Source organism: Rhincodon typus, chromosome 16, assembly GCF_021869965.1.
Source record: "Rhincodon typus isolate 14 chromosome 16, sRhiTyp1.1, whole genome shotgun sequence".
Lineage (NCBI taxonomy): Eukaryota > Metazoa > Chordata > Chondrichthyes > Orectolobiformes > Rhincodontidae > Rhincodon > Rhincodon typus.
In genome coordinates this window covers 50,329,225-50,353,234 of record NC_063347.1, presented here as the reverse complement: position 1 = coordinate 50,353,234, position 24,010 = coordinate 50,329,225, and the positions used below count along the sequence as shown (strand labels likewise).

The 24,010-nt window shown below is 42.7% G+C and overlaps 1 protein-coding gene across 1 annotated transcript in view; it reads right to left on the bottom strand.

Annotated features, from left to right (window-relative positions):
- Positions 1 to 24,010, bottom strand: part of LOC109930127 (metabotropic glutamate receptor 7) — a 645,315-nt gene that overhangs the window by 205,340 nt on the left and 415,965 nt on the right. The window lies entirely within an intron of this gene.

Sequence of the window (24,010 nt, the reverse complement as noted above, 5' to 3'; positions counted from 1 at the left end):
GTTAGTGAAGCCAAAAGTATAAAGCAAATCTAGCAATACTCATAGTGTTCAGAGATGGCACCTGTCCAATTAATTAGAGTTGCAATATTCTTTGCTTTGGGCTTTTTGTAAACTTGTCACGACAATCTGACAAATAAAACTGCTGGGATTTTGTAACTATTGCAGCTCATATCTGCTTTTTTGACCTGTAGGCTACAGTAAGCTTTGTATAGCATTATCTCCTGAGCCAGCCAGTTTCTCAAAGATGTCAACTTGCTGTCTTTACTGCACAGACTTTGAGTTTGCGCTCCATGTTGCCAAACTCTTGGATTTTGGAGACTAAACTTGAGAAAAATCTGACATCAACGTCTAGTTTTAACTGAATAAAACCAGAAACACTGCTTTCAGTATGACAAGTTGGCATCTCTGGAATGGATTTCCAAATCCTAGAAGAAGCGAGGTTGGCTGCAGACACACATTAAGAAATCACATTCGTAGGGCATGTCACTGCATCCGGCCTACGTGAGACCCTAACCCAATCACAATGCAGTTTTCAAAGGCAGACAGGGAATGACAAGCTGCATGATTCCAATGAACCGTTCATCAAGCTTACCGATGAGTTTATTTACAGGGCTTGGAGGAGTTATTTTATCTTTCTGTCAGGAGTCACAATGAACCTACAGAGTCTGGAACACATCAAAGTGCCACTGTCATGAATACAGCACATAGCCACAAGGGCCAATGGGCACTCAGGGTCAACATATCTAAGAAATGGAGAACAACCAATTACTCAGTGCAAAGCTATTGCTGCTGGCACCGACAGGCTTGTGATCAGTGGGTGGTGGATTGCCCAAGAGGCATGTGAGGCTGCTGGCATCACAAAGGCAGCAAAGATTGGCAGAAGATGCGCTGGTGAATCAACAGCTGCCAGCTGAGGGAGTAATAATGGAAGCTGACTGTGGACAGAGTTACGAAGAGGAACTTTAGCAGATGCATCTTCCCAGTGAGGGGGGAGGCCAACAGAGCAGCACAGCAAAGAGGAAGGAGGTGCTACCTAAGACAGCTGCTGACGTTTTCATTCCAGGGGTCAGATGTGAATCTAAGTGGGATCCCACAGTCAGGAGCTGATCAAACTGAGAGTCAGATCATGGACTGCCGATTCCAGAGGGCAGAGAAGGCATTTTCACATACATGGGCCTGTGCAAGCATACAGTGTTTATTGGGATTCACTGCCCAAAAGATTCCCTCAGGATGAAGGGGGTCATTGATTGTACCCACTTGGACATCAATATGCTGTCAGATGGGCCAGCCAGATTCTTGATCAGAAAAGTGTTCCACTGACAGAACACTCATCTGGTTTCTGACGACGGGAAGGGCTGTTCTCAGTTGCGGAGTGGTTGTCATGATTCCTTCATCCCCTCAGACCAATGTTTGGACAGTGTGTCTGCATGCCGGGAGGTAAGGACAACACCATGAGGAGATGGTGGCTGGTGACCTCTTCTGGAGTACTGTGCCCAGTTCTGGTCTCCCTGTTATAGAAGGGATAATACTAAGCCGGCAATGTATGGCAGTCCTTAGGGCGGCATAGTGGCTCGGTGGTTAGCACTGCTGCCTCACAGTGCCAGGGACCCGGGTTTGATTCCCCCCTCAGGTGACTGCCTGTGTGGAGTTTGCACATTCTCCCTGTGCCTGCGTGGGTTTCCTCCCACAGTCCAAAGATGTGCAAGTTAGGTGGATTGGCCATGCCAAACAAATTGCCCATAGTGTTCAGGGATGTGCAGGCTAGGTGGGCTAGCCATAGGAAATGTAGGGTTACAGGGACAGGGCAGGGGGATGGGTCTGTGTGGGATGCTTTTTGGAGGGTCAGTGTTGGGCTGATTGGCCTGTTTCCACACTGTAGGGATTCTATGTAGAGCTTTATCAGGATGATGCTGGGAATGGAGGATACAAGAGACTGGATTGGCTAGGACAATTTTAACTAGAGCGTAGGAGGTTGACAGACGACCTTATAGAGGCTTATAAAAATCATGAGGGATAAAAATAAGGTGAATGGCAGGTGGCTTTTCCCTAGGGAGGGGCATTTCAAAATTAAGGGGTGTATCTTTTAAGCTCGGGGAGAAAGATTTTAAAAAAAAAGACATGAAGAGCAATTTTTTTTTTGTTTTTACACAGAATGGTTCGTGTGTGGAATGAACTTCCAGGGGAAGTGGTGGATATCGGCACAATTACAACATTTAAACAACATTCAGATAAGAACATGAATAAGAAATATTTGGAGGGATATGGGCCAAGTGCAGGCAGGTGGGACTAGTTTAATTTGGGATTTTGATCGGCATGGACTGGTTGGACCAGAGGGTCTGTTTCCATACTGTATGGCTCTATGACTCTGTCCAGTGTTGTGACACAGATACAGAGAGGCATTACAGCCAGAGCCATCACCTAATATGAACCTGCATTCAAGAAACCATCAACGTGTCAAAGATGTGCTTTCTTTGCCTTGACTGTTCAAGTGGTGCACTCTAGTAGGAGTGAGCCAGGGTGTTTCATATTGTGGTTACTTGTTGTACACTGTGTACTTTGTCTGTTCGAAGAGGACTGGAGCTCCAATTCACCACTGGAGGTGGACGAGAAGGAGGTAGAAGAGGAGGAGGAGAATGAAAGACTACTACCAGGAGTCTGGTGCCGAGGCACTGCAGCAAGGTAATGATAGGCTTTCCAGCTCTCATGGTGATCAGCAGGCTACAGAGACTACATGGATTCAGCAATATTTCACTTCTTGTCTCACATATTAAAAACCTTGTTTGCCACCTGGGGGCAGACTCTGCTGAGTTTGCAGGTAACTGGGAAACATATCTGTACATGGAATGCTCAGGACAGGATACTGCAGTTTAGGACAAGTTGATGGCTCAGGATTTTCTTTGCCTCTGATATACACTTGCTTTTGAAGGAGGAGGCACCATTTTTAATTAGTTGTTTGAGTGCAGTTATCCTCAGTGAGTTTCTCCCTGCACATGGGTCAATAATCAAAACACTGAGGTGCAGCCTTAAACGCTTCCTCACAGCACTGTCTTTGCCCACCATGAGGGTGCACTCCAGACTCATGGGTCTCTGTAGATGATTTAATAGCCGAGTGTAGCCGGCATTCCAGCTCCAATAGCAGCTCAGCTCAGTTGGGACTCTCTCATTATGGTGTGGTTGATTGCAATACCGGCTTCAAACAAGCTCCTCTGCATTTGCTATTCTGTCTCGCTGTTTGATTGTTAGGAGTTTCAAACCGCAGGTCACTTTCAATGTTTTAATTGATCAGCTCTGGCCAAAATGGCTTTGCAACACACCCTCCAGAAAAAGTAATCATCCACCATGCACGTATATCTAATTAATCACATTCCCACCAAAAAGCATTAATATCCAATGTCCCCATCATCACCAATTGCCCTATATCAGGCAGCACGCAACTGTACAAAGCCAAACACCCTGCCCCCCACTACCTCTCCCTCAAAACATAATTTAATTTTGACATCCAGTTTCAAAAACTGGATTATAATTACTCCAAGTGAAAAGAAATGTAGTGTTTTACCCAGGTAACCTATTAAACATGTTTAATAGCACGGAGCCTTGAGCTCTTGCCTGTAAGTTTCGGGTGTTCCCTCTGCGACAAAGATACATTAGTAGCCTGCTCTGTTGTACTTGCATCCAGTTGCAATGCTCATGATACTTCTCCCCAACATGTCGATGTCCTTGGGAATGCCTGTGCAGGCAACATTGCAGCAGCAGTCTCCGTCCCAAGCCTTTGTGGCTGAGAGAAGCCCTCATTCAGAGGTGACGAAGTGGTGACCTCCACCAGACTCCTCGACACCACCCTTTCATGTGGGATGAAGTCAGCAGCCGAGAAACAACGGGCATGTACACATGCCACCTCTGCACCATCAGAGACACTGAAAGGTTCTTTTGTCATATTATTTCAAAAATTTACTTTATTCATAAAAAATAATCAATATTTTATATTATTACACACACACACACACACACAGACACACACACACACACACACAGTGGTTGGTTCGCTCGCTGAGCTGGTTCATCAGTTGGCAGACATTTCATTACCCTGCTGGGTAACATCATCAGTGCAGTCTCCGATAAAGCGTTGTTCTGTTTTCCCACTTGCTATTTAAACTCTGGGGTCCGTTGAAGTCGATTACTTTATTTCCGGTTTTTCTTTGCAGTGGTGTATTTATACGGTTTAATTCTATGTGTTTATTGATGGCATTCTCAGTGGAGAACCAGGCCTCTAGAAATTCCTGTGCTTGTCTCTCTTTGGCCTGTCCTAGGATCCTGACGTTGTCCCAATCGAACTGCTGGTCCTCCTTGGCTGTATGTATGGAGATGAGCGAGTATTGGTCATGTCTTTTTGTTGCTAGTTGGTGTCCAGTGTAATGTTTGTCGCAGTGCTTGTACACAGGTACGCTTAGTCACAAACACAGTTTGGTTCTATACAGTAGCATATTAAGGAAACAAACAAACATTGAAGTTTGACTCTGCCCAAACAAACCAAAGTCACCTCTTGCTTGAACCAGACCATATTTACATGCATTTGAGGCACCAGGATGGACTGATAACTGAACTGGCCCCAATTTAGCTTGCCTCACTGTGCCTTGGCGGTAGCTGCCCCGAGTTTTAGTGTGACCCTCAGCACGTAAGTCCTGGATCTTGGAATGTGCCAGCCTGCAACATGCCACGTTCTGGAAGACCAACAGGTTTCGGACAGACCAAAGAGCATCTTTCTTCAAACTAATGGTCCTCCAGGTACAATCAGTGCTTGTCTGGGTGTGCATCCCAGGGAACAGATCAGAGCGCACAGAGTCCTATGTCACAAAGCTGCTCAGACAAACCCTGACAAAAACCACTGCATCTCTCTCCAGACTTCCTTTGCAAGGACACATTGCAGCAGGAGATGTGTGACGGTGTCTACCACAACCTCCAATACCCCCACTTCGAGGGCAGCACACGGATGGTGGCGCAGAGAGTCCGAGCGTACATGAAGGATCTCACAGGAGTGTGTTTCTCACCACCAGCCAGGCGATGTCTTGGTGCTTGTTGGAAAGTTCTGGTGATAAGACATTCTGCCAAATGACTTTGACAGTCTGCTGAGGGAACCACCTGACAGGAACTCGAGGATGCTACGTGCCGATCACTTCCTGATGGCCTTGTGGTCAAAGGTGTTTCTCTTTGCAAATTTCTCCGCGAAGAACAGGTGATACAGAATGCTCCAACAGGCTCCTGCTGTAGAGAGCCTCAGTCTTTCTGTGTAAATCAGTGTGCTGCTCCTGCATCCACAAGGGGGTGGCCATACTTAGTGGAGTAGTTCACTTGTTCAAATCCAGGTTATAATATAAATCCTCCATTTGCTATGACCTAACATTGACGAATTCATCCATCCATCCCTAATAAGCTGATTCTTTTCCATGTGTACAGTCAGTCTCTGATGATAGATTAGAGTGACTTCCCCACAATTAATATTAAAATAAAAGGTATGGTTTCTTGGTTTCTCCCTTGCTGCCTCCCAGAGTAAAGGAGTAAGATCTCAAAATTCTAATGGAAAACTGGAAATACTGTAAAACTGATGATTGCCTTATTATCAGCCAATTAGCATTCCCTTTATTTAATTCAGACTTCACCACAACAAACGTAGCCAAACGTCCATGTGAATCACTGAATGTGCTATCAGCAGCTGTAAGACATTTATTTGACATGCTGTGAAGGCCTAGCTGTATAGATAACATTATGGGCAATGTCAGTATTCTCATTGTAGACAACACTCTGATTGTGTGCAGAATGATCAATGGCCGTTGCTGAAGTTTAATATTGCATTGTTCATGGAAACGAAATGCGTTCTTTTGCATATCTCTTTGTGGTTATCAAACAATTGTTCTTTGCATGAATCAGACTGCTATTCAAAGCAATAATAAATGTCTGGGCAGTGAAGGATTAGTTTTGTTATAGCTCACAAGCTCCCTTCTGTTGAATACACAAATCATGCAAATCCACAAATCGCTTTGATGTCTTGGACTGTCTGTGTCAGCCCAGGTTGTTTTCAATGACCAAAGTAAAAGTTGGCCCTCTTTAATAGGTTTTTGCATGAACCAGGATAGCTTGATTAAATAATTGCTTGGCGAGAAACAGTGTAATGTACTTTGCATTGGGCAAATGGAAAGCCTGGTTGGGGGCAATACTGTGCTTTGTGCAACTTTTGGGTCATGATTTCAAACGGAGACAGAATAGTCATAAACGCTGATAAATATTCACGGTAAAGAAAAGCTGGCTCACAAATGTCCTTCAGGGACATGAAAACGTTGGTATAGACAATGTGTGCCTGTAGTCTTTGAAAGCAATTTGACTCTTAATATCTCCAAGACCACCAGATAGCCATTGTGTCCTTGCTAGCATCACTCCATTCCTGAGAAGAAAGAATACTTGCAATGCTATAGTTTGTGGAAGAAACCGATTTTGACATGCTTTCTTGCTGCCCACTCTGATGCTGTGACAACAACACCCTACCTTGTAGCATTTGCCACCTAAAAAGACAATGGAAGCAGGGGTACAGGAACACCATGACCTCCAAGTTCCTTTCCAAATGAAACAGCAGCCTGACTTGGAAATATGTTGCCATTCTTTCACTGTCACGAGGTCAAATCTCTTGCAACACTGGACCTGACAGCACAATGGGACCACCTTCCCCACATGGACTGCAGCAGTTCACAAAAGTGGCTCACCACCATCTCCTCAGGGACAGCTGGGAATAGGCGATAATGGCTGGCCATTGATAGCAACACTCCCACTCTGACAATAAATATAATAAAAACCTGATAACTTTCTGTAGAAAAGCAGATGGCTGGTTGATAAAGGTGATTTAGAAATCTGGTTCGAGAAGTTTAGAGCTCCCAGAAGAACAAGGATAAGAGCTTTCTCCATTGTGAACAATTGGGACTTGGAACCCAGTTTGGAAGGTGTGGGTCGCCTGATATTCTCCGCAAAAGGTTCAAAGAACACTGCTGTCAGGACTGAAGGATTATAACACGTTCTACTTTGGCATTCACCGTAAGGATAGAAAGAGCTTTTGAGTTCAGGAGGCTTACACAAAGACCAGGAAATCTCGCTGTCAACATTGACAGCTTGCATTTCAAGGATCCCAATTATAGGGAGTGAAGTGGGTGAGCAGTTTCTTTCCATTTTACAGCCATGAATGATTCGAAAACTGAAAAATTCGACGGGTAATAGAGGAGCACAGTGAAGTGATGCCCGAGACTAATTGGAGTTGCCGGGGCCTGGGCCCCTCAGAAATGCACGTCAATGCCTGCTGAATCATGCCAACCAAATTTGACGTCTGCCGTTATCTCTGAAAACTTGCTCATGCCAGGGTGTGACTCCTGCCACTTGGCCTAGAGGACACATTGCAAAGAGGAGGACCATGCAAAAAGGAAGCACCAAGATTCAAATATCGATGCTGTCATTCTAGAGAGAACAGCAGATTCATGCACTGCCCCTCTCCCAGCTGGTATCTCAGCAATACCAGTAATTTGTTGAATGACCAATTACAGAACTGCAGCGGAGTCTGCAAGCCCCTTAGAACTCTGGTATCTGCAACCATGTGGACAACAGTTTGACCTCACACACTGGGAAACATCTCCCTCAGAGCCAGCTTCTTCAGCAACATTTATATGACAAGTAGTTTCCATCTATGCTGCAAAGGAAACTAAGAGGGCGACCACTAGACATTGTGTCATGGGCAGGTTGTAAGTCCTGTCAGAAAGCTAGCCCCCACTCCATGGTGAAAAGAATGGGTTCTGAGCTCTACACGAAACCCTGTACTGAGTTGGAAATAGACTCTTCCACACTCCTTTACAACAGGCTTAGTTTAACCACCATGGTTCACCATCACTCTCCTTCAAATCAAAGGCCTCACCTACATCCCCAAAGCACAGCATGTCTACATCTCAGCCCTCCAAGAAGCTGGCAAATGAACTGCCCTGCCCTCAGGACTTTATTACAGAGCATTTGTTCCCAGTGACTTACTCAGATGAATTTAATGTTGGCAGCAGCAGCAATGATATTGAGCCAGAAATTCAGGAACAGTGTCACCTTAATCATTTTCAGGAGTGATGGAATTCTGTGCCAATCAGGGAATTAATTACCTGCTATTCGGGTTTCTGGCCCTTTATGGTTAGAGGTCCCACCTTCAAGAGTTTTTGGCCAGTTGCAGAAGCAGCACCTCTTCAGTGTCATTTGTCTTCCAACCAGTGGTGGGCACACTTCCAACTGTTCCACCAGTGGTGATGGGGAGAGGCCTACTGGCCTCCATTGGCAGCTAGGAGGGAAGGTTGTCCTTAATCTTCCTCACTGCTGACTGAATTAGGCAGAGTCAAAAACATAATGGGCACTCCACACATCACTACTATGCAAGGTATTTGACTCTAGAAGAGTTATTGCTGAGCCATGCAGCATGCATTAAGCTCCAGCCAATATGATGATGGACAGACCTGATTTCACTGGATCAGCTACTAAAGTTAAGAATGACCACCGCTTTACACACAACAGCAGGTCATCATTGCTGAAATCAAAGGAACTGAACGACACAATTAAACCGACACTTGTGATCTGGAAATTCAATCTTCAGAATTTTGCTTCTCATTGTCTATATTTTTCCACCCATAATATGTGCGTCAAATTGTCTTTTTGTCCATTTTACTTGTAAATCAGTGAGAGAATATTTTGAATTTCAAATGAGCATATGGTTTAAGTCACAGTGGTAAATTAGTAATCAATTCTTTTCTCTGCCATTTGCGGTTAAGTTTGCTTACAATAAAGAAGGGTTATTTTCTGAGATAGTAGGAACTGCAGATGCTGGAAAATCTGAGATAACAAGGTGTAGAGCTGGAGGAGCACAGCAGGCCAAGCAGCATCAGAGGAACAGGAAGGCTGATGTTTCAGGCCTAGACCCTTCATCAGAAATGTGGGAGGGGAAGGGGATTCTGAAATAAATAGGGAGAGAGGGGGAGGCAGATAGAAAATGGATAAAGGAGAAGATAGGTGGAGAGGAGACAGACAGGTCAAAAAGGCAGGGATGGAGCCAGTAAAGATGAGCGTAGGTGGGGAGGTAGGGAGGAGATAGGTCAGTCCAGGGAGGATGGACAGGTCAAGGGGGCGGGATGAGGTTAGTAGGTAGGAAATGGAGGTGCGGCTTGAGGTGGGAGGAGGGGATAGGTGGGAGGAAGAACAGGTTAGGGAGGCAGGGACGAGCTGGGCTGGTTTTGGGGGCAGGAAGGCTGACGTTTCGGGCCTAGACCCTTCATCAGAAATGGCGGAGGGGAAGGGGGTTCTGAAATAAATAGGGAGAGAGGGGGAGGCGGATAGAAGATGGATAGAGGAAGCAGGAAAGCTGACTGTATCGGCGCCGCCTCTTGCTCCCACGAGGAGCTCAAACAGTTCATCTACTTCACCAACACCTTAAGTTCACCTGGACCATCTCTAACACCTCTCCCACCTTCCTGGACCTCTCTGTCTCCATCTCGGGCAACCACCTAGAAACCGATATCCATTTCAAGCCCACTGACTCCCACAGCTACCTAGAATACACCTCCTCCCACCCACCTTCCTGCAAAAATGCCATCCCCTGTTCCCAATTCCTTCGCCTCCGCCGCATCTGCTCCCAGGATGAGGCATTCCACTCCCATACATCTCAGATGTCCCCGTTTTTCAAGGACCGCAAATTCCCCCCCTCAGTGGTCGAGAACGCCCTCAACCGTGTCTCCCACATTTCCCGCAACTCATCCCTCACACCCTGTCCCTGCAATAACAACCAAAAAAGAATCCCCCTCGTCCTCACATACCACCCCACCAACCTCCAGATCCAACGCATCATCCTCCGACACTTCCGCCATCTGCAATCCGACCCCACCACCAAAGACATTTTACCCTCCCCACCCTTATCTGCTTACCGGAGGGACCACTCTCTCCGTGACTCCCTGGTCTGCTCCACACTCCCCTCCAGCCCCACCACACCCGGCACTTTTCCCTGCAACCGCAGGAAGTGCTACACCTGCCCCTACACCTCCTCCCTCATCCCCATCCCAGGCCCCAAAAAGACTTTCCACATCAAGCAGATGTTCACCTACACATCTGCTAATGTGGTATACTGCATCTGCTGTTCCCGTTGTGGCCTCCTCGACATCGGGGAAACCAAGCGGAGGCTTGGGGACCGCTTTGCAGAACACCTACGCTCGGTTCGCAATAAACAACTGCACCTCCCAGTCGCGAACCATTTCAATTCTCCCTCCCATTCCTCAGACGACATGTCCATCCTGGGCCTCCTGCAGTGCCACAACAATGCCACCCGAAGGTTGCAGGAACAGCAACTCATATTCCGCTTGGGAACCCTGCAGCCCAATGGTATCAATGTCGACTTCACAAGCTTCAAAATCTCCCCTCCCCCTACCACATCCCAAAACCAGCCCAGCTCGTCCCCACCTCCCTAACCTGTCCTTCCTCCCATCTATCCCCTCCTCCCACCTCAAGCCCCACCCCCATCTCCTACCTACTAACCTCATCCCGCCCCCTTGACCTGTCCCGTCCTCCCTGGACTGACCTATCTCCTCCCTACCTCCCCACCTACACTCACCTTTACTGGCTCCATCCCCGCCTCTTCGACCTGTCTGTTTCCTCTCCACCTATCTTCTTCTCTATCCATCTTCTATCCGCCACCCCCTCTCTCCCTATTTATTTCAGAACCCCCTTCCCCTCCCCCATTTCTGAAGAAGGGTCGAGGCCCGAAATGTCAGCCTTTCTGTCCTATGATGCTGCTTGGCCTACTGTGTTCATCCAGCTCTACACGTTGTTATCTCAGGGTTATTTTCTGTTCATCATGAAATCTGAAGAGTGTCATGAATTGTAATCAGTCAGTCTAATTGATTATCTTGGTAATTTAATTGGGATTTTACACATTTTTGGTGGCTTGTGGAAGAGCAACTTCATAAATAGCAGACTGTTCCCAGTAAATTCACAATGAGGCTACAATACTATTTGCCTTTCAAACTGCTTGCTGTGCCTGCACCGTTGTTTTCAGTGACCAAGCCACAAGGCAATCCAAGTACCTTTGCACATTAATATTGTCCAATTTATCACCATCTAGATAATACTCTGCCAGACTCTTTTTCTCACCAAAGTGGATATCATCACACTTATTCATGCTATACTGCATCTGCTATGTATGTGCCCTCTTTCTCAGACAGTTTTAGGTGCTCTTGAAGCCTCTTTACATCCTCCTCATCAATCACAATCCTATCCTGTTTTGTGTTATCTGCAAAGTTGGAAATATTACATTTGATTCCCTCATCTGAATTGCTGACACACATTGTAAATAGCTGGGACACAAGCACTGATCCCTGCAGTACCCACTAGTCAAAATATGAATAAAAAGCATTAGTAGGCCATTCATTCCTTCATGTCCACGTCACCTTTCAATAAGATGATGGCTGATCTGTTTGAGCTCCAAATTCCACACTTCAATCTGGCCCTGACAACTTGATTTCTATACATAACAAGAATCTAGTTATCTCCATCTTGCACTGTCAAGTACTCATTTATTCCTGTTCTGTTTCTCACTTCTCAATTCACGACAATATAATGATTGCCCACTCCCACGTGCTTAAATGTGGCAGACTAAGATTTGAACTGTGCCACTATTTGAGTTGCTGATGGTGCTTCAGAGACGTGGTCACCATCTGTCACTTGAACCTTTATCCAAATAGACAGGATTAAGCGACCTGTGATTTGAGATGGCACATAGTGCAGAAACAAACTGTCTTGCTGAATATTCCACGGCATTAGCTGCGGTGGCCTCTGTCACAGACAGCTCCATGGTACTGTGTTCTCTTCTCTAATGTGCTCATACTCCCAGAGTACACATCAATCATCATTCAGCGAATCTGGATAACACTTGAGCCAATCAATTCCATACACTGTCACAAATAATTGGATCCATGACTCAAACACTCATCATTGGTCTACAGCTTCTCACGGACTAGAACAATTCGTTCAGACTGATTAGTATCATAGCTTCGTCAACCTGCAAATTCTCTGTGTCATACATCACTGCCAAAGCCCTGTTTTACCACTTCAGGCAGATCATCACATTATATTTTGGCATCTAACTTTGCCCGCTCATTTAACATGTCTTTGTCACTTTGTAGCCTCCATATGCCCTCTTCACAGCTTACTTTCCCATATAACATTTTGTCACCAGTAAATTTGGCAACAATACCTTTGGTCCCTTCATCTAAGTCATGTGTCTAGAGAAAACACTGAGGAAACAGCACTTATTCATGTGGCACACCAATTATTTCACCAATCAAAATAATCCATTTATACCAAATTCTCTGTTTCCTTTTAAACAGTGAATTATCTAATGATGCCCATATGTAACCCACTTTTCTACTGGCTTTTATTTTCCTCAATAATGCTTAATGACACCTTATCAAATATCTTATTGGAAATCAAAGTACAGTGTACCTACCAGTTCTTCTATATCCACAGCACATACTGTTTCTTCAGGAAACTGCAACAAATTGGTAAGCATGCTTTCACAAAACCAAGCTAACTCTCCCTGATTACCTTGAATTTTTTGTGAGGTGTTTTGCTGCAAAGTCTTCAATTAAAGCTTCTAACACCTGCCCTCGGATGGATGTCAAGGTAACTGAACCATATTTTCTTGCTTTCTGTCTCCCTGAGTCTAGAATGAAAGAGATATACTTGCCAGTCCTTAGCATTAAGTCCATCAAGACCTGGGGAATTGTAAGCCAACATTTGCTCAATATCACATCCCTGATGATTGAAATTTTTCCAAGTTCCTTCATTCATTGCATATCTTGATTTACTACTATTTCCCCATCATTTGAATGCAAGTTATACTTTCAATTCATCTACCTTATTTCATATTATTAACTGGACAGACATACTTTCTATAGAATCACATTCACTTCTTTAGCTCATTTCTCGTTTAAGCATTTATGGCAAGAATTTTATCTGTTTTCATATTTCTGACGACCACGCTCTTGTACTCCAGTTTTCCCCTCCTAATTTTTTTTTCAGTCTTATTTTATTTTATTTATTTTATTTCACTTAACCATGAATGTTGGAACTTCTCCTTGGAACTTTTGTTTTCTTGGAATGCATCTATTCTGCGTATTCTAGAATGTTCCCTTAAATGTTTGCCGCTGTATCTCAATTGAACTTTCCCACAACCAAACTTGCCAGTTCACTTTAATTAGTTCTGCTTTCATACCCTCATAATTGCCTTCTTTAATATTACAATATTAGTCATTGTCCCACTCTTTGCTCCCTCAAACTGAGTGTAAAATTCAATTATATTATGAGTTTTGCTACCTAGGAACAAGTTCACTACAAAGTCAATAATTAACCCTGCCACCAGGGTCAAATATATACCACACTGTCTGGTTGGCTCCAGAATGTGCAGTTCTGAGCAGCAACATTGAAAATATTCTTAGAATTCCTCATATAGGTTACCTTTGCTCATCTAATATTTTTCTTTCCATCTGGATTAAAATTTCCTTCTGATCATTGCCCATTGACAAGCTCCCATTAGTTATCTCTTTACGCACCATTCTATCACATTGTTACTGCTTTGGAGGCCTTTACACCACTCCCCACAAGTGACTTAATGCCTTTATCATTTCTCATTTCTACTTAAACCTCTTCTATATTCTGATTTCCTGATCTTAAATCAACAAACCCTATTATGCTAATGACAGCATTCATGTAGAACTAACAATAAAGAATATTTTAGTCACTTTGACCCAAACAGAGTCTTTCCCAACGTCTAAGCTCAATGTCTGGTGTCTGAAAAGAGCCAGCTTCCAACCAAAATTAGTTACCGTTGTCAGAATAAAACATCAGGGTCACTGATGATTCCTCAAAATCTGGAGACAGCAATGCGTATTAACTCATTGATTCTGCCATCCCTTGCCCTGCCCAAGGACACCAAACAGTCCATTCAGTGAATTGAGAAACCCTCAGGTTGTAGGGCACAGTCAAGTGTGACAGGAATGGACAATGTCTTTGTACAACAGAGCACACAGCAGTCTCTCAATTCCCTCTGGAAGGGGAGTCGAGTTTTAAAGTCATCATTTTGTTCTCAATGGCTTGGACATTTGCCAGGAGTATGCTGGGGAGGGAGGGTGAGGGGGTCTTTAAACCCCAAAGTTTCAGTCTCACCTGAAATCCAGCGTGTCTCCCACGTTTCCTGGGTAAATGGCTGCTCTCAGTCTATCCTGGGTGTCAGCGAGGGAAGTCTGCTGCTCTGGAAGGTAAGTGCATTCTTCCGATGGGGTCCTGGTTAGTTTGGTCGGGTCACCGCAGGGTCAGGTGTTGTTCCTGTGTTGATCGGGCCTCTGTTCTGGGTTTTCACCAGGCTGGGGAGGTGGGACTTGAGAGAGGTTGGAAACCAGAGTACGCTGGAATGCTCTCCACTTACATGGCTGAGTGCAGCTCCAACAACACTCACAAAGTAAAGAGCAGTCTACCTGATTGGCATCCCATGCACCACCTTCAACATTTGCACCCTACACCACCAATGGCAGGCCAAATATATGTCTCATCTAAAAGATGCACTGCAGCAACTTACACAAGCTGCCTTCTTAACAGCAGTGTCATATACACAGAACCATCCCCACGATAGGGGTGAGCCCTGCTGCTTGGGGAACCTCGGGCTGGGACCATAGACACCTGGGAGAAACCAGAATCCGGGATGAGCACGAATGCTATATAGGAGAGATCAACTTTGTGTGACCTTGTATTTCATTTCTGATTTGGTTCAAAGGCAACAAGGTATCATTAATGCAAAGGAGCTTTATGAATCAACAGCCACATCCCTCCCTAGGACCACATAGCAAGGTTTGTCTGAGAGGGGTGGGGGCATCACAATGAGATTTTCCCTGGCCTCCGTATCCACCAGGAAAATTTCTGGGTGTATCTACACCGCAATTCAAGAACACCACCATGTTCTAAAAGGGCATTTGGATGATGAGTAAATAAATGTTGGCATCGTCCACATTCCATAAACTAACAGAAAATAATCCTGATTGGTCCAATTGCAACCTAGCCAACTGGTATCTTGTACTATATAACAGTTCAGAATACTCAGTGTTAAGAAGGAGGTATTGTGATATTCTTCCCGAGGTAAATTTACTAAAACTTTTCACAGGTGCCTGCTGACTGCATATTGCTGGGAAATTAGTTGAAACTCTGTACAGACAGATGGAATGGAAACAGATATCTCTTGGACAGATTGGTAAGGACTGACACATATAAACTGGTGCAAAAATAACTAAAAATAGGCACACAGCATTCAGAGAGAAAGAGAGAGCAATTCTCAACCAGCAACAACAGGCTTTTTATTTCCAAGAAATGTCTAGATTCTTTAGTTTACCAAATGGCTACAACTCTCCTGGATGACACTCTCTGTGCACAGATGAAATGGAGAAGCCCAAAACACCGAAGTAAATTAAACCTCAGGCTAAACCATAATAAATTGGGCATACGGAGAGTAACAATCTGGTACAGTTTACCTGTCAGGGCCTTACTAACTTTACTCCACTCTGGACTTGCTTAACTGAGCCAGGAGCACCACATGATCATTGGTCTTGTTGGAAGGAGTCTAAAAATGCACCATGCAGTTTTATATGATGCCATTTTTATTTTAGGTAGTTAGGCTATTCAAGACCTTGAGTCACAAAATCAGAGTTGACATATCACACACTCTCGCTTGGAAAGAGGGACTGGAATCCAGCTTTGAAGCGAGTGCAGGAGCTCCATTTCAATATTAAAATGAGACATTCTTGCAGCCTCCTCCATATATATTCGAACCAGTATAGCAGTGGCCTGAACACCCACATGGATTGGAGAGGGACCTTTCTACAGCTAAGCTGGCTTGCAGTATTTCCATTATTGTCCATACCATTGGCAAAAATATTGCTTAATTTGAATCAGGGATTTTATTATGAAATTCTCCTGATGCTCTTGTTCAGGATTTGATACATAAGAAAGCAAAAAAAAACCTTGCAAAGACAACTAACAGCAACAACTTGATTCGCAATGCCCACATTCACGTATTAAAATGGATGTGCCACTATCTAGGGGACACCAGTTGAAATCCCTTCCTTTCACTTGTACAGTTTCAATTAGCTTCAACAGGTCAGAGATAAATTGCAAACATACGACCTTCCCTGGCCAGCCTTTAAAGGGATGATTAGTCTTTGGCAAACTTTTTATAACTGGGTCCAGCAGGTACGTAGCATCAAGGGAGGTGGATCATGCCAAAGCACTCCAATAGATTAGGGAAGATACGTATGTTTCTTACTTTTTAAGAAAGCAAAGTATAATTCTGACTAATGCTTTTTTGTGACAACAAGCTCTTCTTTAATGGAAAACAACAATTATCTTGAAGGAGGTGACGAAGTGGGCCAGAAGTGTGTGTGGAAAATAACATCAACAAGTAAGGACAGAAATTCAATATACAGAAGGCAACTTGAATTTGTTTTTAGGATCCTCAAAAGTATTGGGAATAGTACTTCAGAGAATCATACGATTTACTATAAACTATTCTGCCGTGGTTTTACAATGTGTTAGGTGTTTGTGTATTGTCCCAAGAATACTGGGAAGGACAAAAACTGAAAAATTCCAACAAATCAATCGTATTGTCCAATCTGTAATTCCATGCCATTTGCCAAAAGATAGCTTATTGCCAGTGCAATAAGCCTCCAGTGAAATGTGGCTTGAGAAACGGAATGAGATAGTGTTGATGAATGGTGATAGTGTTTGCAACATTGGGCACTCTCAATCACTGACACTGGGTTGTATTATTGCCCCATGTTGACCACACCACCGGGTACCTCAAAGAATGTTTGCCGTAATTCACATTATTTGACCTGAGTGCAAACATGTGATTAATGACTGAGCAAGAGCTTCTCAAAGCATGCAGAACATGTTAACAAACTTGCACAAAATCAATGTAGCAAATATGACAACTAAATATTCCATTATTATGATAGTGATTCAAAGTAAAAACACACAATTCATCACTTACTTGGGTTTTCCACTGTAGTTAACTAAAAATACCTTAAGTTTAAATTGACTTTTTGCGCCACAATAATCATGAGGCCTTCTCAGTCTTAGGAAATGGACAATGCACAACACCTTGAATATTCTCTACCACTCAATTATACCTTAATTCCTTGAAACTAATAATTTAAAAATCTATTGTTCTAGACTCATTAACACTTCATTTCCCAACTCTAGATGTCTAATATCTTGGGATGAAACAGTTCTTGCTATCTCCCTCCTAATTGGCCTTAGCTTTCCCTATGTGCCCTCTTTTTCCCTACCACTGCCAGAAGTTTCTCAACATCAACTCTGTTGAGTATGTTTAATATCTTAAGCACCTTTTTCAAATCACCACCTCAAACATTTGGTCCAGTTTATTGTTTGAAGATAGTACTTTTGTGAGAATGCTTTGTGTGCTCATCGTGGGTACCTTGGACTGTTTGTCCCTGCACAGATACTGTACTCTCTTTTGTCGAATGACTACATTGTGGTTTTCTGAGGTTGCTGCTACCCTAAGCTCCTAGGATCCCAAGTACATCATTATACTAAAGTAAGGTGCTCTCATTCTCTTCAGTACTGTAGCCCATTTATTTTTACACTTGTATATACACACATTACCCAAATACAGCTCTGTAGGAGTATCTTTCTCCTGGCCTTTTTCTAGACTCCCTTGCACTGCTCTCTGCACAGTAGCAGCATCAGATACATCATTTGCATATCCATATCTCATTATTTTACACTTATTGCTTTTCCTATATTCAACCTAGCCTCCGCACCACAAATTCTCCATCGCTTTTGGTTCTGTTCTCTACTTCCTGTTCCCTTTCACACTCTGGTTCAGTTTTTAATGTTTTTTTTAAAACCCTGCTTGAAATGATGCTCAGCCAATTTTCTCTTCCATGTTGCGGAAATGCAAGTTATTAATGATTGCTGTATTCTAACGGCATTGTTTACGTAAAGCATACATTGATAATGTTGGAGTTACAGAACAAATTGGTTCTTTCAGGGAGAAGATGCAGATTCAGTGAAGATCAGTAGGCCGTACCCTGCTTCATGAGTCAACTTATTACAATTCCACAACCTTATTGAAGAGAAGGAACATTGATTGGTTCCTTGTAATAGATCCAAGCTTCCAAATTCTAACAATAATTGTTTAATACTTATGTTTTATTAGAACATGTTTAGCATTGAATATTATGTAAAATTTGTTTGAAAATTAGAATAGAACCCCTTCGGTGTGGAAATTGGCTATTTGGCCCAACAAGTCCATACCAACTCTCCAAAGATCATCCCATCCAGACTCACCCCCTTACCCTATAACCCTGCATTTCCCATGGCTAATCCACCGAGCCTGCACATCTTTGGGCTGTGGGAGGAAACCCATACAGACACAGGGAGAACGTGCAAACTCCACACAGATAGGTGCCCAAGGCTGGAACTGAACTCAGGTCCCAGGGTGCTGTGAGGCAGCAGTGCTAACTACTGAGCCACCGTGCCACCCCAAATTCTACAAACATGCCATATTTCTCAAAAGCACAGATATGTTGAATAATTATCTGTAATATTTACAAAAGAATTTGCCCTGGAAACCATATTTTGCTGTAGTCATACTCTTCTTTTCGGGTCAGTTGAGATTTTTAGAAAGTTAGGTATTTATCATAAGAATGAGATGCTGTCCCCATCCCAGTCGCGTCTTTCATGTGACAGACATTTTCCAATAACCTCCAAGAAACATTCTCTAATCTGCCCTGAAAATCAGTTCATGTTTAGAGATAACATTGCCAGCTAACGGGTATTTAGATTAGCTGTCATATGATGCCAAGACTAAGGGGTTAAATTATGAAGACAGTTTGCATAAACTTATTTGGTACTTCCTCCAGTAAGAACAATTGTGAGGTGGTCTAGTCGACACATTTAGAATGTTAAAGTGATTCACTGAGGTAAATATAGTGAAACTTTCAATTAAAAGGAAATCAGGAACAATGAGAAAGAGGCTCAAATTTTACTGCAATAATAAAAGGTGAGACCATTAAGGCTCAAATTTTACTGCAATAATGCTCTGTGTTATTACAGGATAAATCTGCCAGCAACTTCTGGCATCCATGAACACATGGATGCACATGGAAATCAAAGTACCCCACTTTCCTATGGGATGCAGTCTTCACCAACAGACTTGTGACTGGAGTCACTGTGGTGAGGTAAACTTGGGATACTTACCGACTAACTTTCCACTAAAAATGACAGAAAAATAAACTGTGTCCCAGGCATTTAGGAATGGGTGAGCTTTTAATAAATAGCACAATGATACTGTGAAGAGTCCCAATGGCCCTGAAAAAAATAGCTTGAGAGCGTGAAGTCTCATTCCCTCAAAAAGAAATAAAATGAATTTTGCAAATTTCGAAAAATAAATCATTAGATATTTTAGGATTTTTTAAATAATTGCTCTCTCCTTCCACCTTTATTTCCCATTTTAAATGTTGTTTTCTTGCTTAAACCTAATCTACTGCTTGGACTTTGAATGGCCCAGTGAGGACTTTTTATTCAGACTGTGGTTGAATGGACTTGATGTTGCTTACCCTGTGCACAATTGCTACAGGTCCCTTGAAAGGACATCGTACTGACTCAATTTCCAGATCAATGTAAATCTCTGCTGCAAAGTTCACAATAAGTCTCTGGGCAATTGTTACTAGAGTCAATAGTGAGGTGCCTGCATAAGGAGGGATAGGTATGTGTGTCTAGATGTACATGATATGTGTTTCCCACCCATCCCCTCCCTTTGTTCTGTTCTTTAAATGCCATACATATTGCTTTCAAGTTTGACAAAGAATCCACATTCAACACTTTAACATATCTGATGTCTCACTGCAGATACTGGATGACATGGTGAGCATTATCTAAATTGCATTACTTCTTAAAAATTATATTGATTTGACAAACAACATTCTCTTCACATTAAGTTCACAATCTTAATTAGGTAAAAATAAAGTACGAAATAAGCAAACGGATCACTATACACAGCCTCCACACACTTTGTGCTATCAGATTATCATGCTGTCCGAACTGTAATTAACACTTCCTTCCCACTACTGAACGTTTCACACCTTGCCATCATTCCTCAGGAGATTAACTTCCAAGAAGGGGTGTGGTACTAAAGGCACTGTTTACCATTTTAAGGATTTTATTGCCACTGTTCGTGCATGAATTTTGATTGAGTGACAGCACACCAACCAAACCAGAGGGCCTCAGCTTGAATCGATCTTCAACTGGTATGTTTTACTGATGCACTTTTAGAGAAAATACCAGACAGTGGCCAGGTCCAAGAATTAATGTGTATTTCCTTGTCTCTGTCTCAGAAACATTAAATCCATTTGAAGCATGCCTATTGTCTATTTCAGGTCAGATTACTCGATGCCAAAGATTGGGGCGTACTCTAATATTGAGCCGAACAGCACAGATGGAGCCCATTCATTACATCATGCAAGTTGTAACTTTTTAAAACAGTTATGATTAGTCACAGTTCCCCATTTCTTCCTCACAGCCCTGCATCTTCATTTTCCTTCAAGTATTTATTCAATTCCTCTTTAAAATTTACTGTTGCATCTCTTTCATCAGCCTTTGAGGGACTGTCTCCTAGATCATTACAAGTAGTTCTCCTGATCTCCACTATCGTTCTCAGCTCTGTCATAAAATATCTTTGACTGACAACACAGATCTTTCTGCTAGTGGAAGCAGTCTATTTTTATTTACTCTGTCAAAGCCCGTTAAAGTTTTCAATGTGTCTATTAATTTTCTCCTTAAGGGAGATGATCCCACCTTCTCTAGTTTCCACACATAAGGGAAGTCCTTCATACTCAGCACCATTCTAGTAAAACAAACACAGAGAATGCTGGAGAAGCTGAGCAGGTCTGGCAGCATCTGTGGAGAGAAGTAAACAAGGCTCACACCAGACTCGAAACACTAACTCTATTTATCTCTCCACAGATGCTGCCAGTCCTGAGTTTCTCCAGCATTCTCTGTGTTAGCCTCAAATTTTCAGTACCTGCGTAATTCTGCCACCATTCAAGTAAATCCTCTCTGCCAACTAAGGACTTTATACCCTTCCTAAACTATGATGCCAAGGATTAAACATAGGAGTCCAGCTGATATTGTACTGGCATTTTATCAAAAGGTTTGCATTATCTCCTTGTGTTTGCACTTTAGGCCTTTATTTATAAAGCTAAGTCATCTACATGTATTCACTATGCAATAGGTAAATTTGCAGAGCTTTTGGAGGGATAATAAAACAGTTTATCCATTCATTAACATCTTGAACTAACATTGTAACATATTGGATTCATTTTTCAGGCTGTTTAGCTTGCCAGTACAGCTCCATCATCGTGCCTCTTCCTCCTCCTCCTATCCTCTTTCAGTCATTTTAGCCTCTCAGTCGCCTTTAGATATGCATCATCTGTGGTTAGGAGTGGGTGATGAGAGTTCGGGTCTATGCCAACACTACCTTATAGAGCAACCCACAGATAACTCACTTCCCACATAGATGCTGTTAATATTAATGAGCCAAGACATAGCAGGGGATCAAACCTGCATTCTGCAGACCTGTGCTACTGCATAATCACCATTCTTCAATATTATCATATACTCGGCAATCTTGTAACAGAGCTCAAAAATAAGAAAGAAAACGCCTGCATGGAAGGACAATTTCCATTGTCCAGTGGTATAATCAATCCAGTTGCAGAGTGAAAACTATTCAGTTAAAAGGACACACTCAGTTATAAAACAATATGTTTATTTTAATAATGGCTTTTCTAGATTAGCTGAGGTCTTTTTTTAAAAATTTATTCTTTCACAGGATATAAATGTCACTGGTAAGGCCAGCATTTGTTGCCCATCCCTAATTTCTCTTGAACCAATTGACTTACCATGTCATTTCAGAGGCAGCCTCATTGCTCTGGGTCTGGAGTCACATGTGGGCCAGGCCTAGTAAGGATGGCAGATCTCCTTCCATAAAGGATGTGATATCATTACTGAACACTTTTTGGTGTGGCGAGTGTGAATGGCAGCGCTGAAATGTGCTTTTTGCTTCTCATCGATTAATGGTACCGAGAATTTCTATGTTAGTTACAAGAAGGAAGATATATGGGATAAACACTTCCATTCATTCTAACCCTGCAATTTAAATCTGATGATATGAAACTTGCCCATTCCTTCAAATAAGATTAGCATTACTGCTCAGAACAATGGTTGTCCTTACAGATTTAATTATTTAATTGTAAGGGTCACAAATGAAAATCTATCTTAATAAATGTCAGGACGCTATTGGAAATAATGCTGCTGTGCATTTATCAGCTTCTCCAGATTATAATATCTTGCCATTTTTCTGACAACTGCTTTTATTTGCCAGTACAATACTAGCAATTATCTATTGGCTTTAATGGCAACTTGCTTATTCTTCCTAAATGAGCCAGAAATTTAAGGAGGATGTTACAAAACACATTGATACATGCAAGTAGTCATTACAATTCTAACACACAGATGTTGGCTTGGTTTAGAGGCAAGTTCTGGTGGAACTTAACATTGGTGTGGCATTCTGGCCTGTTCTAACCTGACACATCATTAGATCCCAAAATTTTTGGGATCTTGAATTTTCCATTGGAAAAGATTTCAAAAAAACAGGCTTGCTTTCTAAAACAGCATTGTGGTGCATTGAATACTTTAGATGATTTTATTTCTAAGTCAGCATCTGACTAAATTCAGGACCGACAAATAAGCCAACTGATTGTTTGGTTTTACGTGGCCTGTTTATTTGCTTCGGGGAAGTACTTGGTCACCCGACTTTTTACAGCAATATCCAACTCCAATTAGAAAACCATGTTTTGAGTTACAGGAGTTCTTTTTGCCAATGTTACACCGATACCTCTTATTCTGGCACAATGTCAGGACTAAACACAGAATATTGAAATCTGTTACTCACAGTAAAAGGACAATTTTGAGTTTCTATGTCTTTAAATAACTGACTTTTCTGATAATTCAAAGAAAAACTTTGGATTTCAACATTTTGTTAGCGATCCAGTTGAAGAAATAGTTTCACTTCTACAGACAAAATATAACATATTCTGTTCCATTTTATATGAATTCCATAGTTAAATTTTCCTAACAAAAATGTCAATAGTGCCTCTACTGATGTAAGAGCAGACCATTTACAAGGTTAACTTATTCCTTCCTTACATTTGGAGATTGTGATCTGTAAATTATGTATTCTGTGCTTTGTTGACCCTAAAGACTTCAGTTTCCAACACAATTTTCAAGCACCAGACTGCAGATAAATATATAGCAGGCCAATAACTACATGATAGGGAATTTGTTCAACTTGTTTCTGAGAAATACATTTAAAGCATTGTGGATGGATAGGCCTATGAATCAGTAAAACTGCAGACACAACAAATAAAGTGAAATTATAACCATCAGTTGAGCTAAGCCTGAAGGACCGAGAGGAAGTTGAACTCAACTGGTTATAATGTGGATTTCACAAGCTTCAAAACCTCCCCTCCCCCTACCACATCCCAAAACCAGCCCAGCTCGTCCCCACCTCCCTAACCTGTTCTTCCTCCCACCTATCCCCTCCTCCCACCTCAAGCCACACCCCCACCTCCTACCTACTAAGCTCATCCCGCTGCCTTGACCTGTCCGTCCTCCCTGGACTGACCTATCCTGTCCCTACCTCCCCACCTACACTCACCTTTACTGGCTCCATGCCCACCTCTTCGACCTGTCTGTTTCCTCTCCACCTATCTTCTCCTCTATCCATCTTCTATCCGCCTCCCCCTCTCTCCCTATTTATTTCAGAACCCCCTTCCCCTCCCCCATT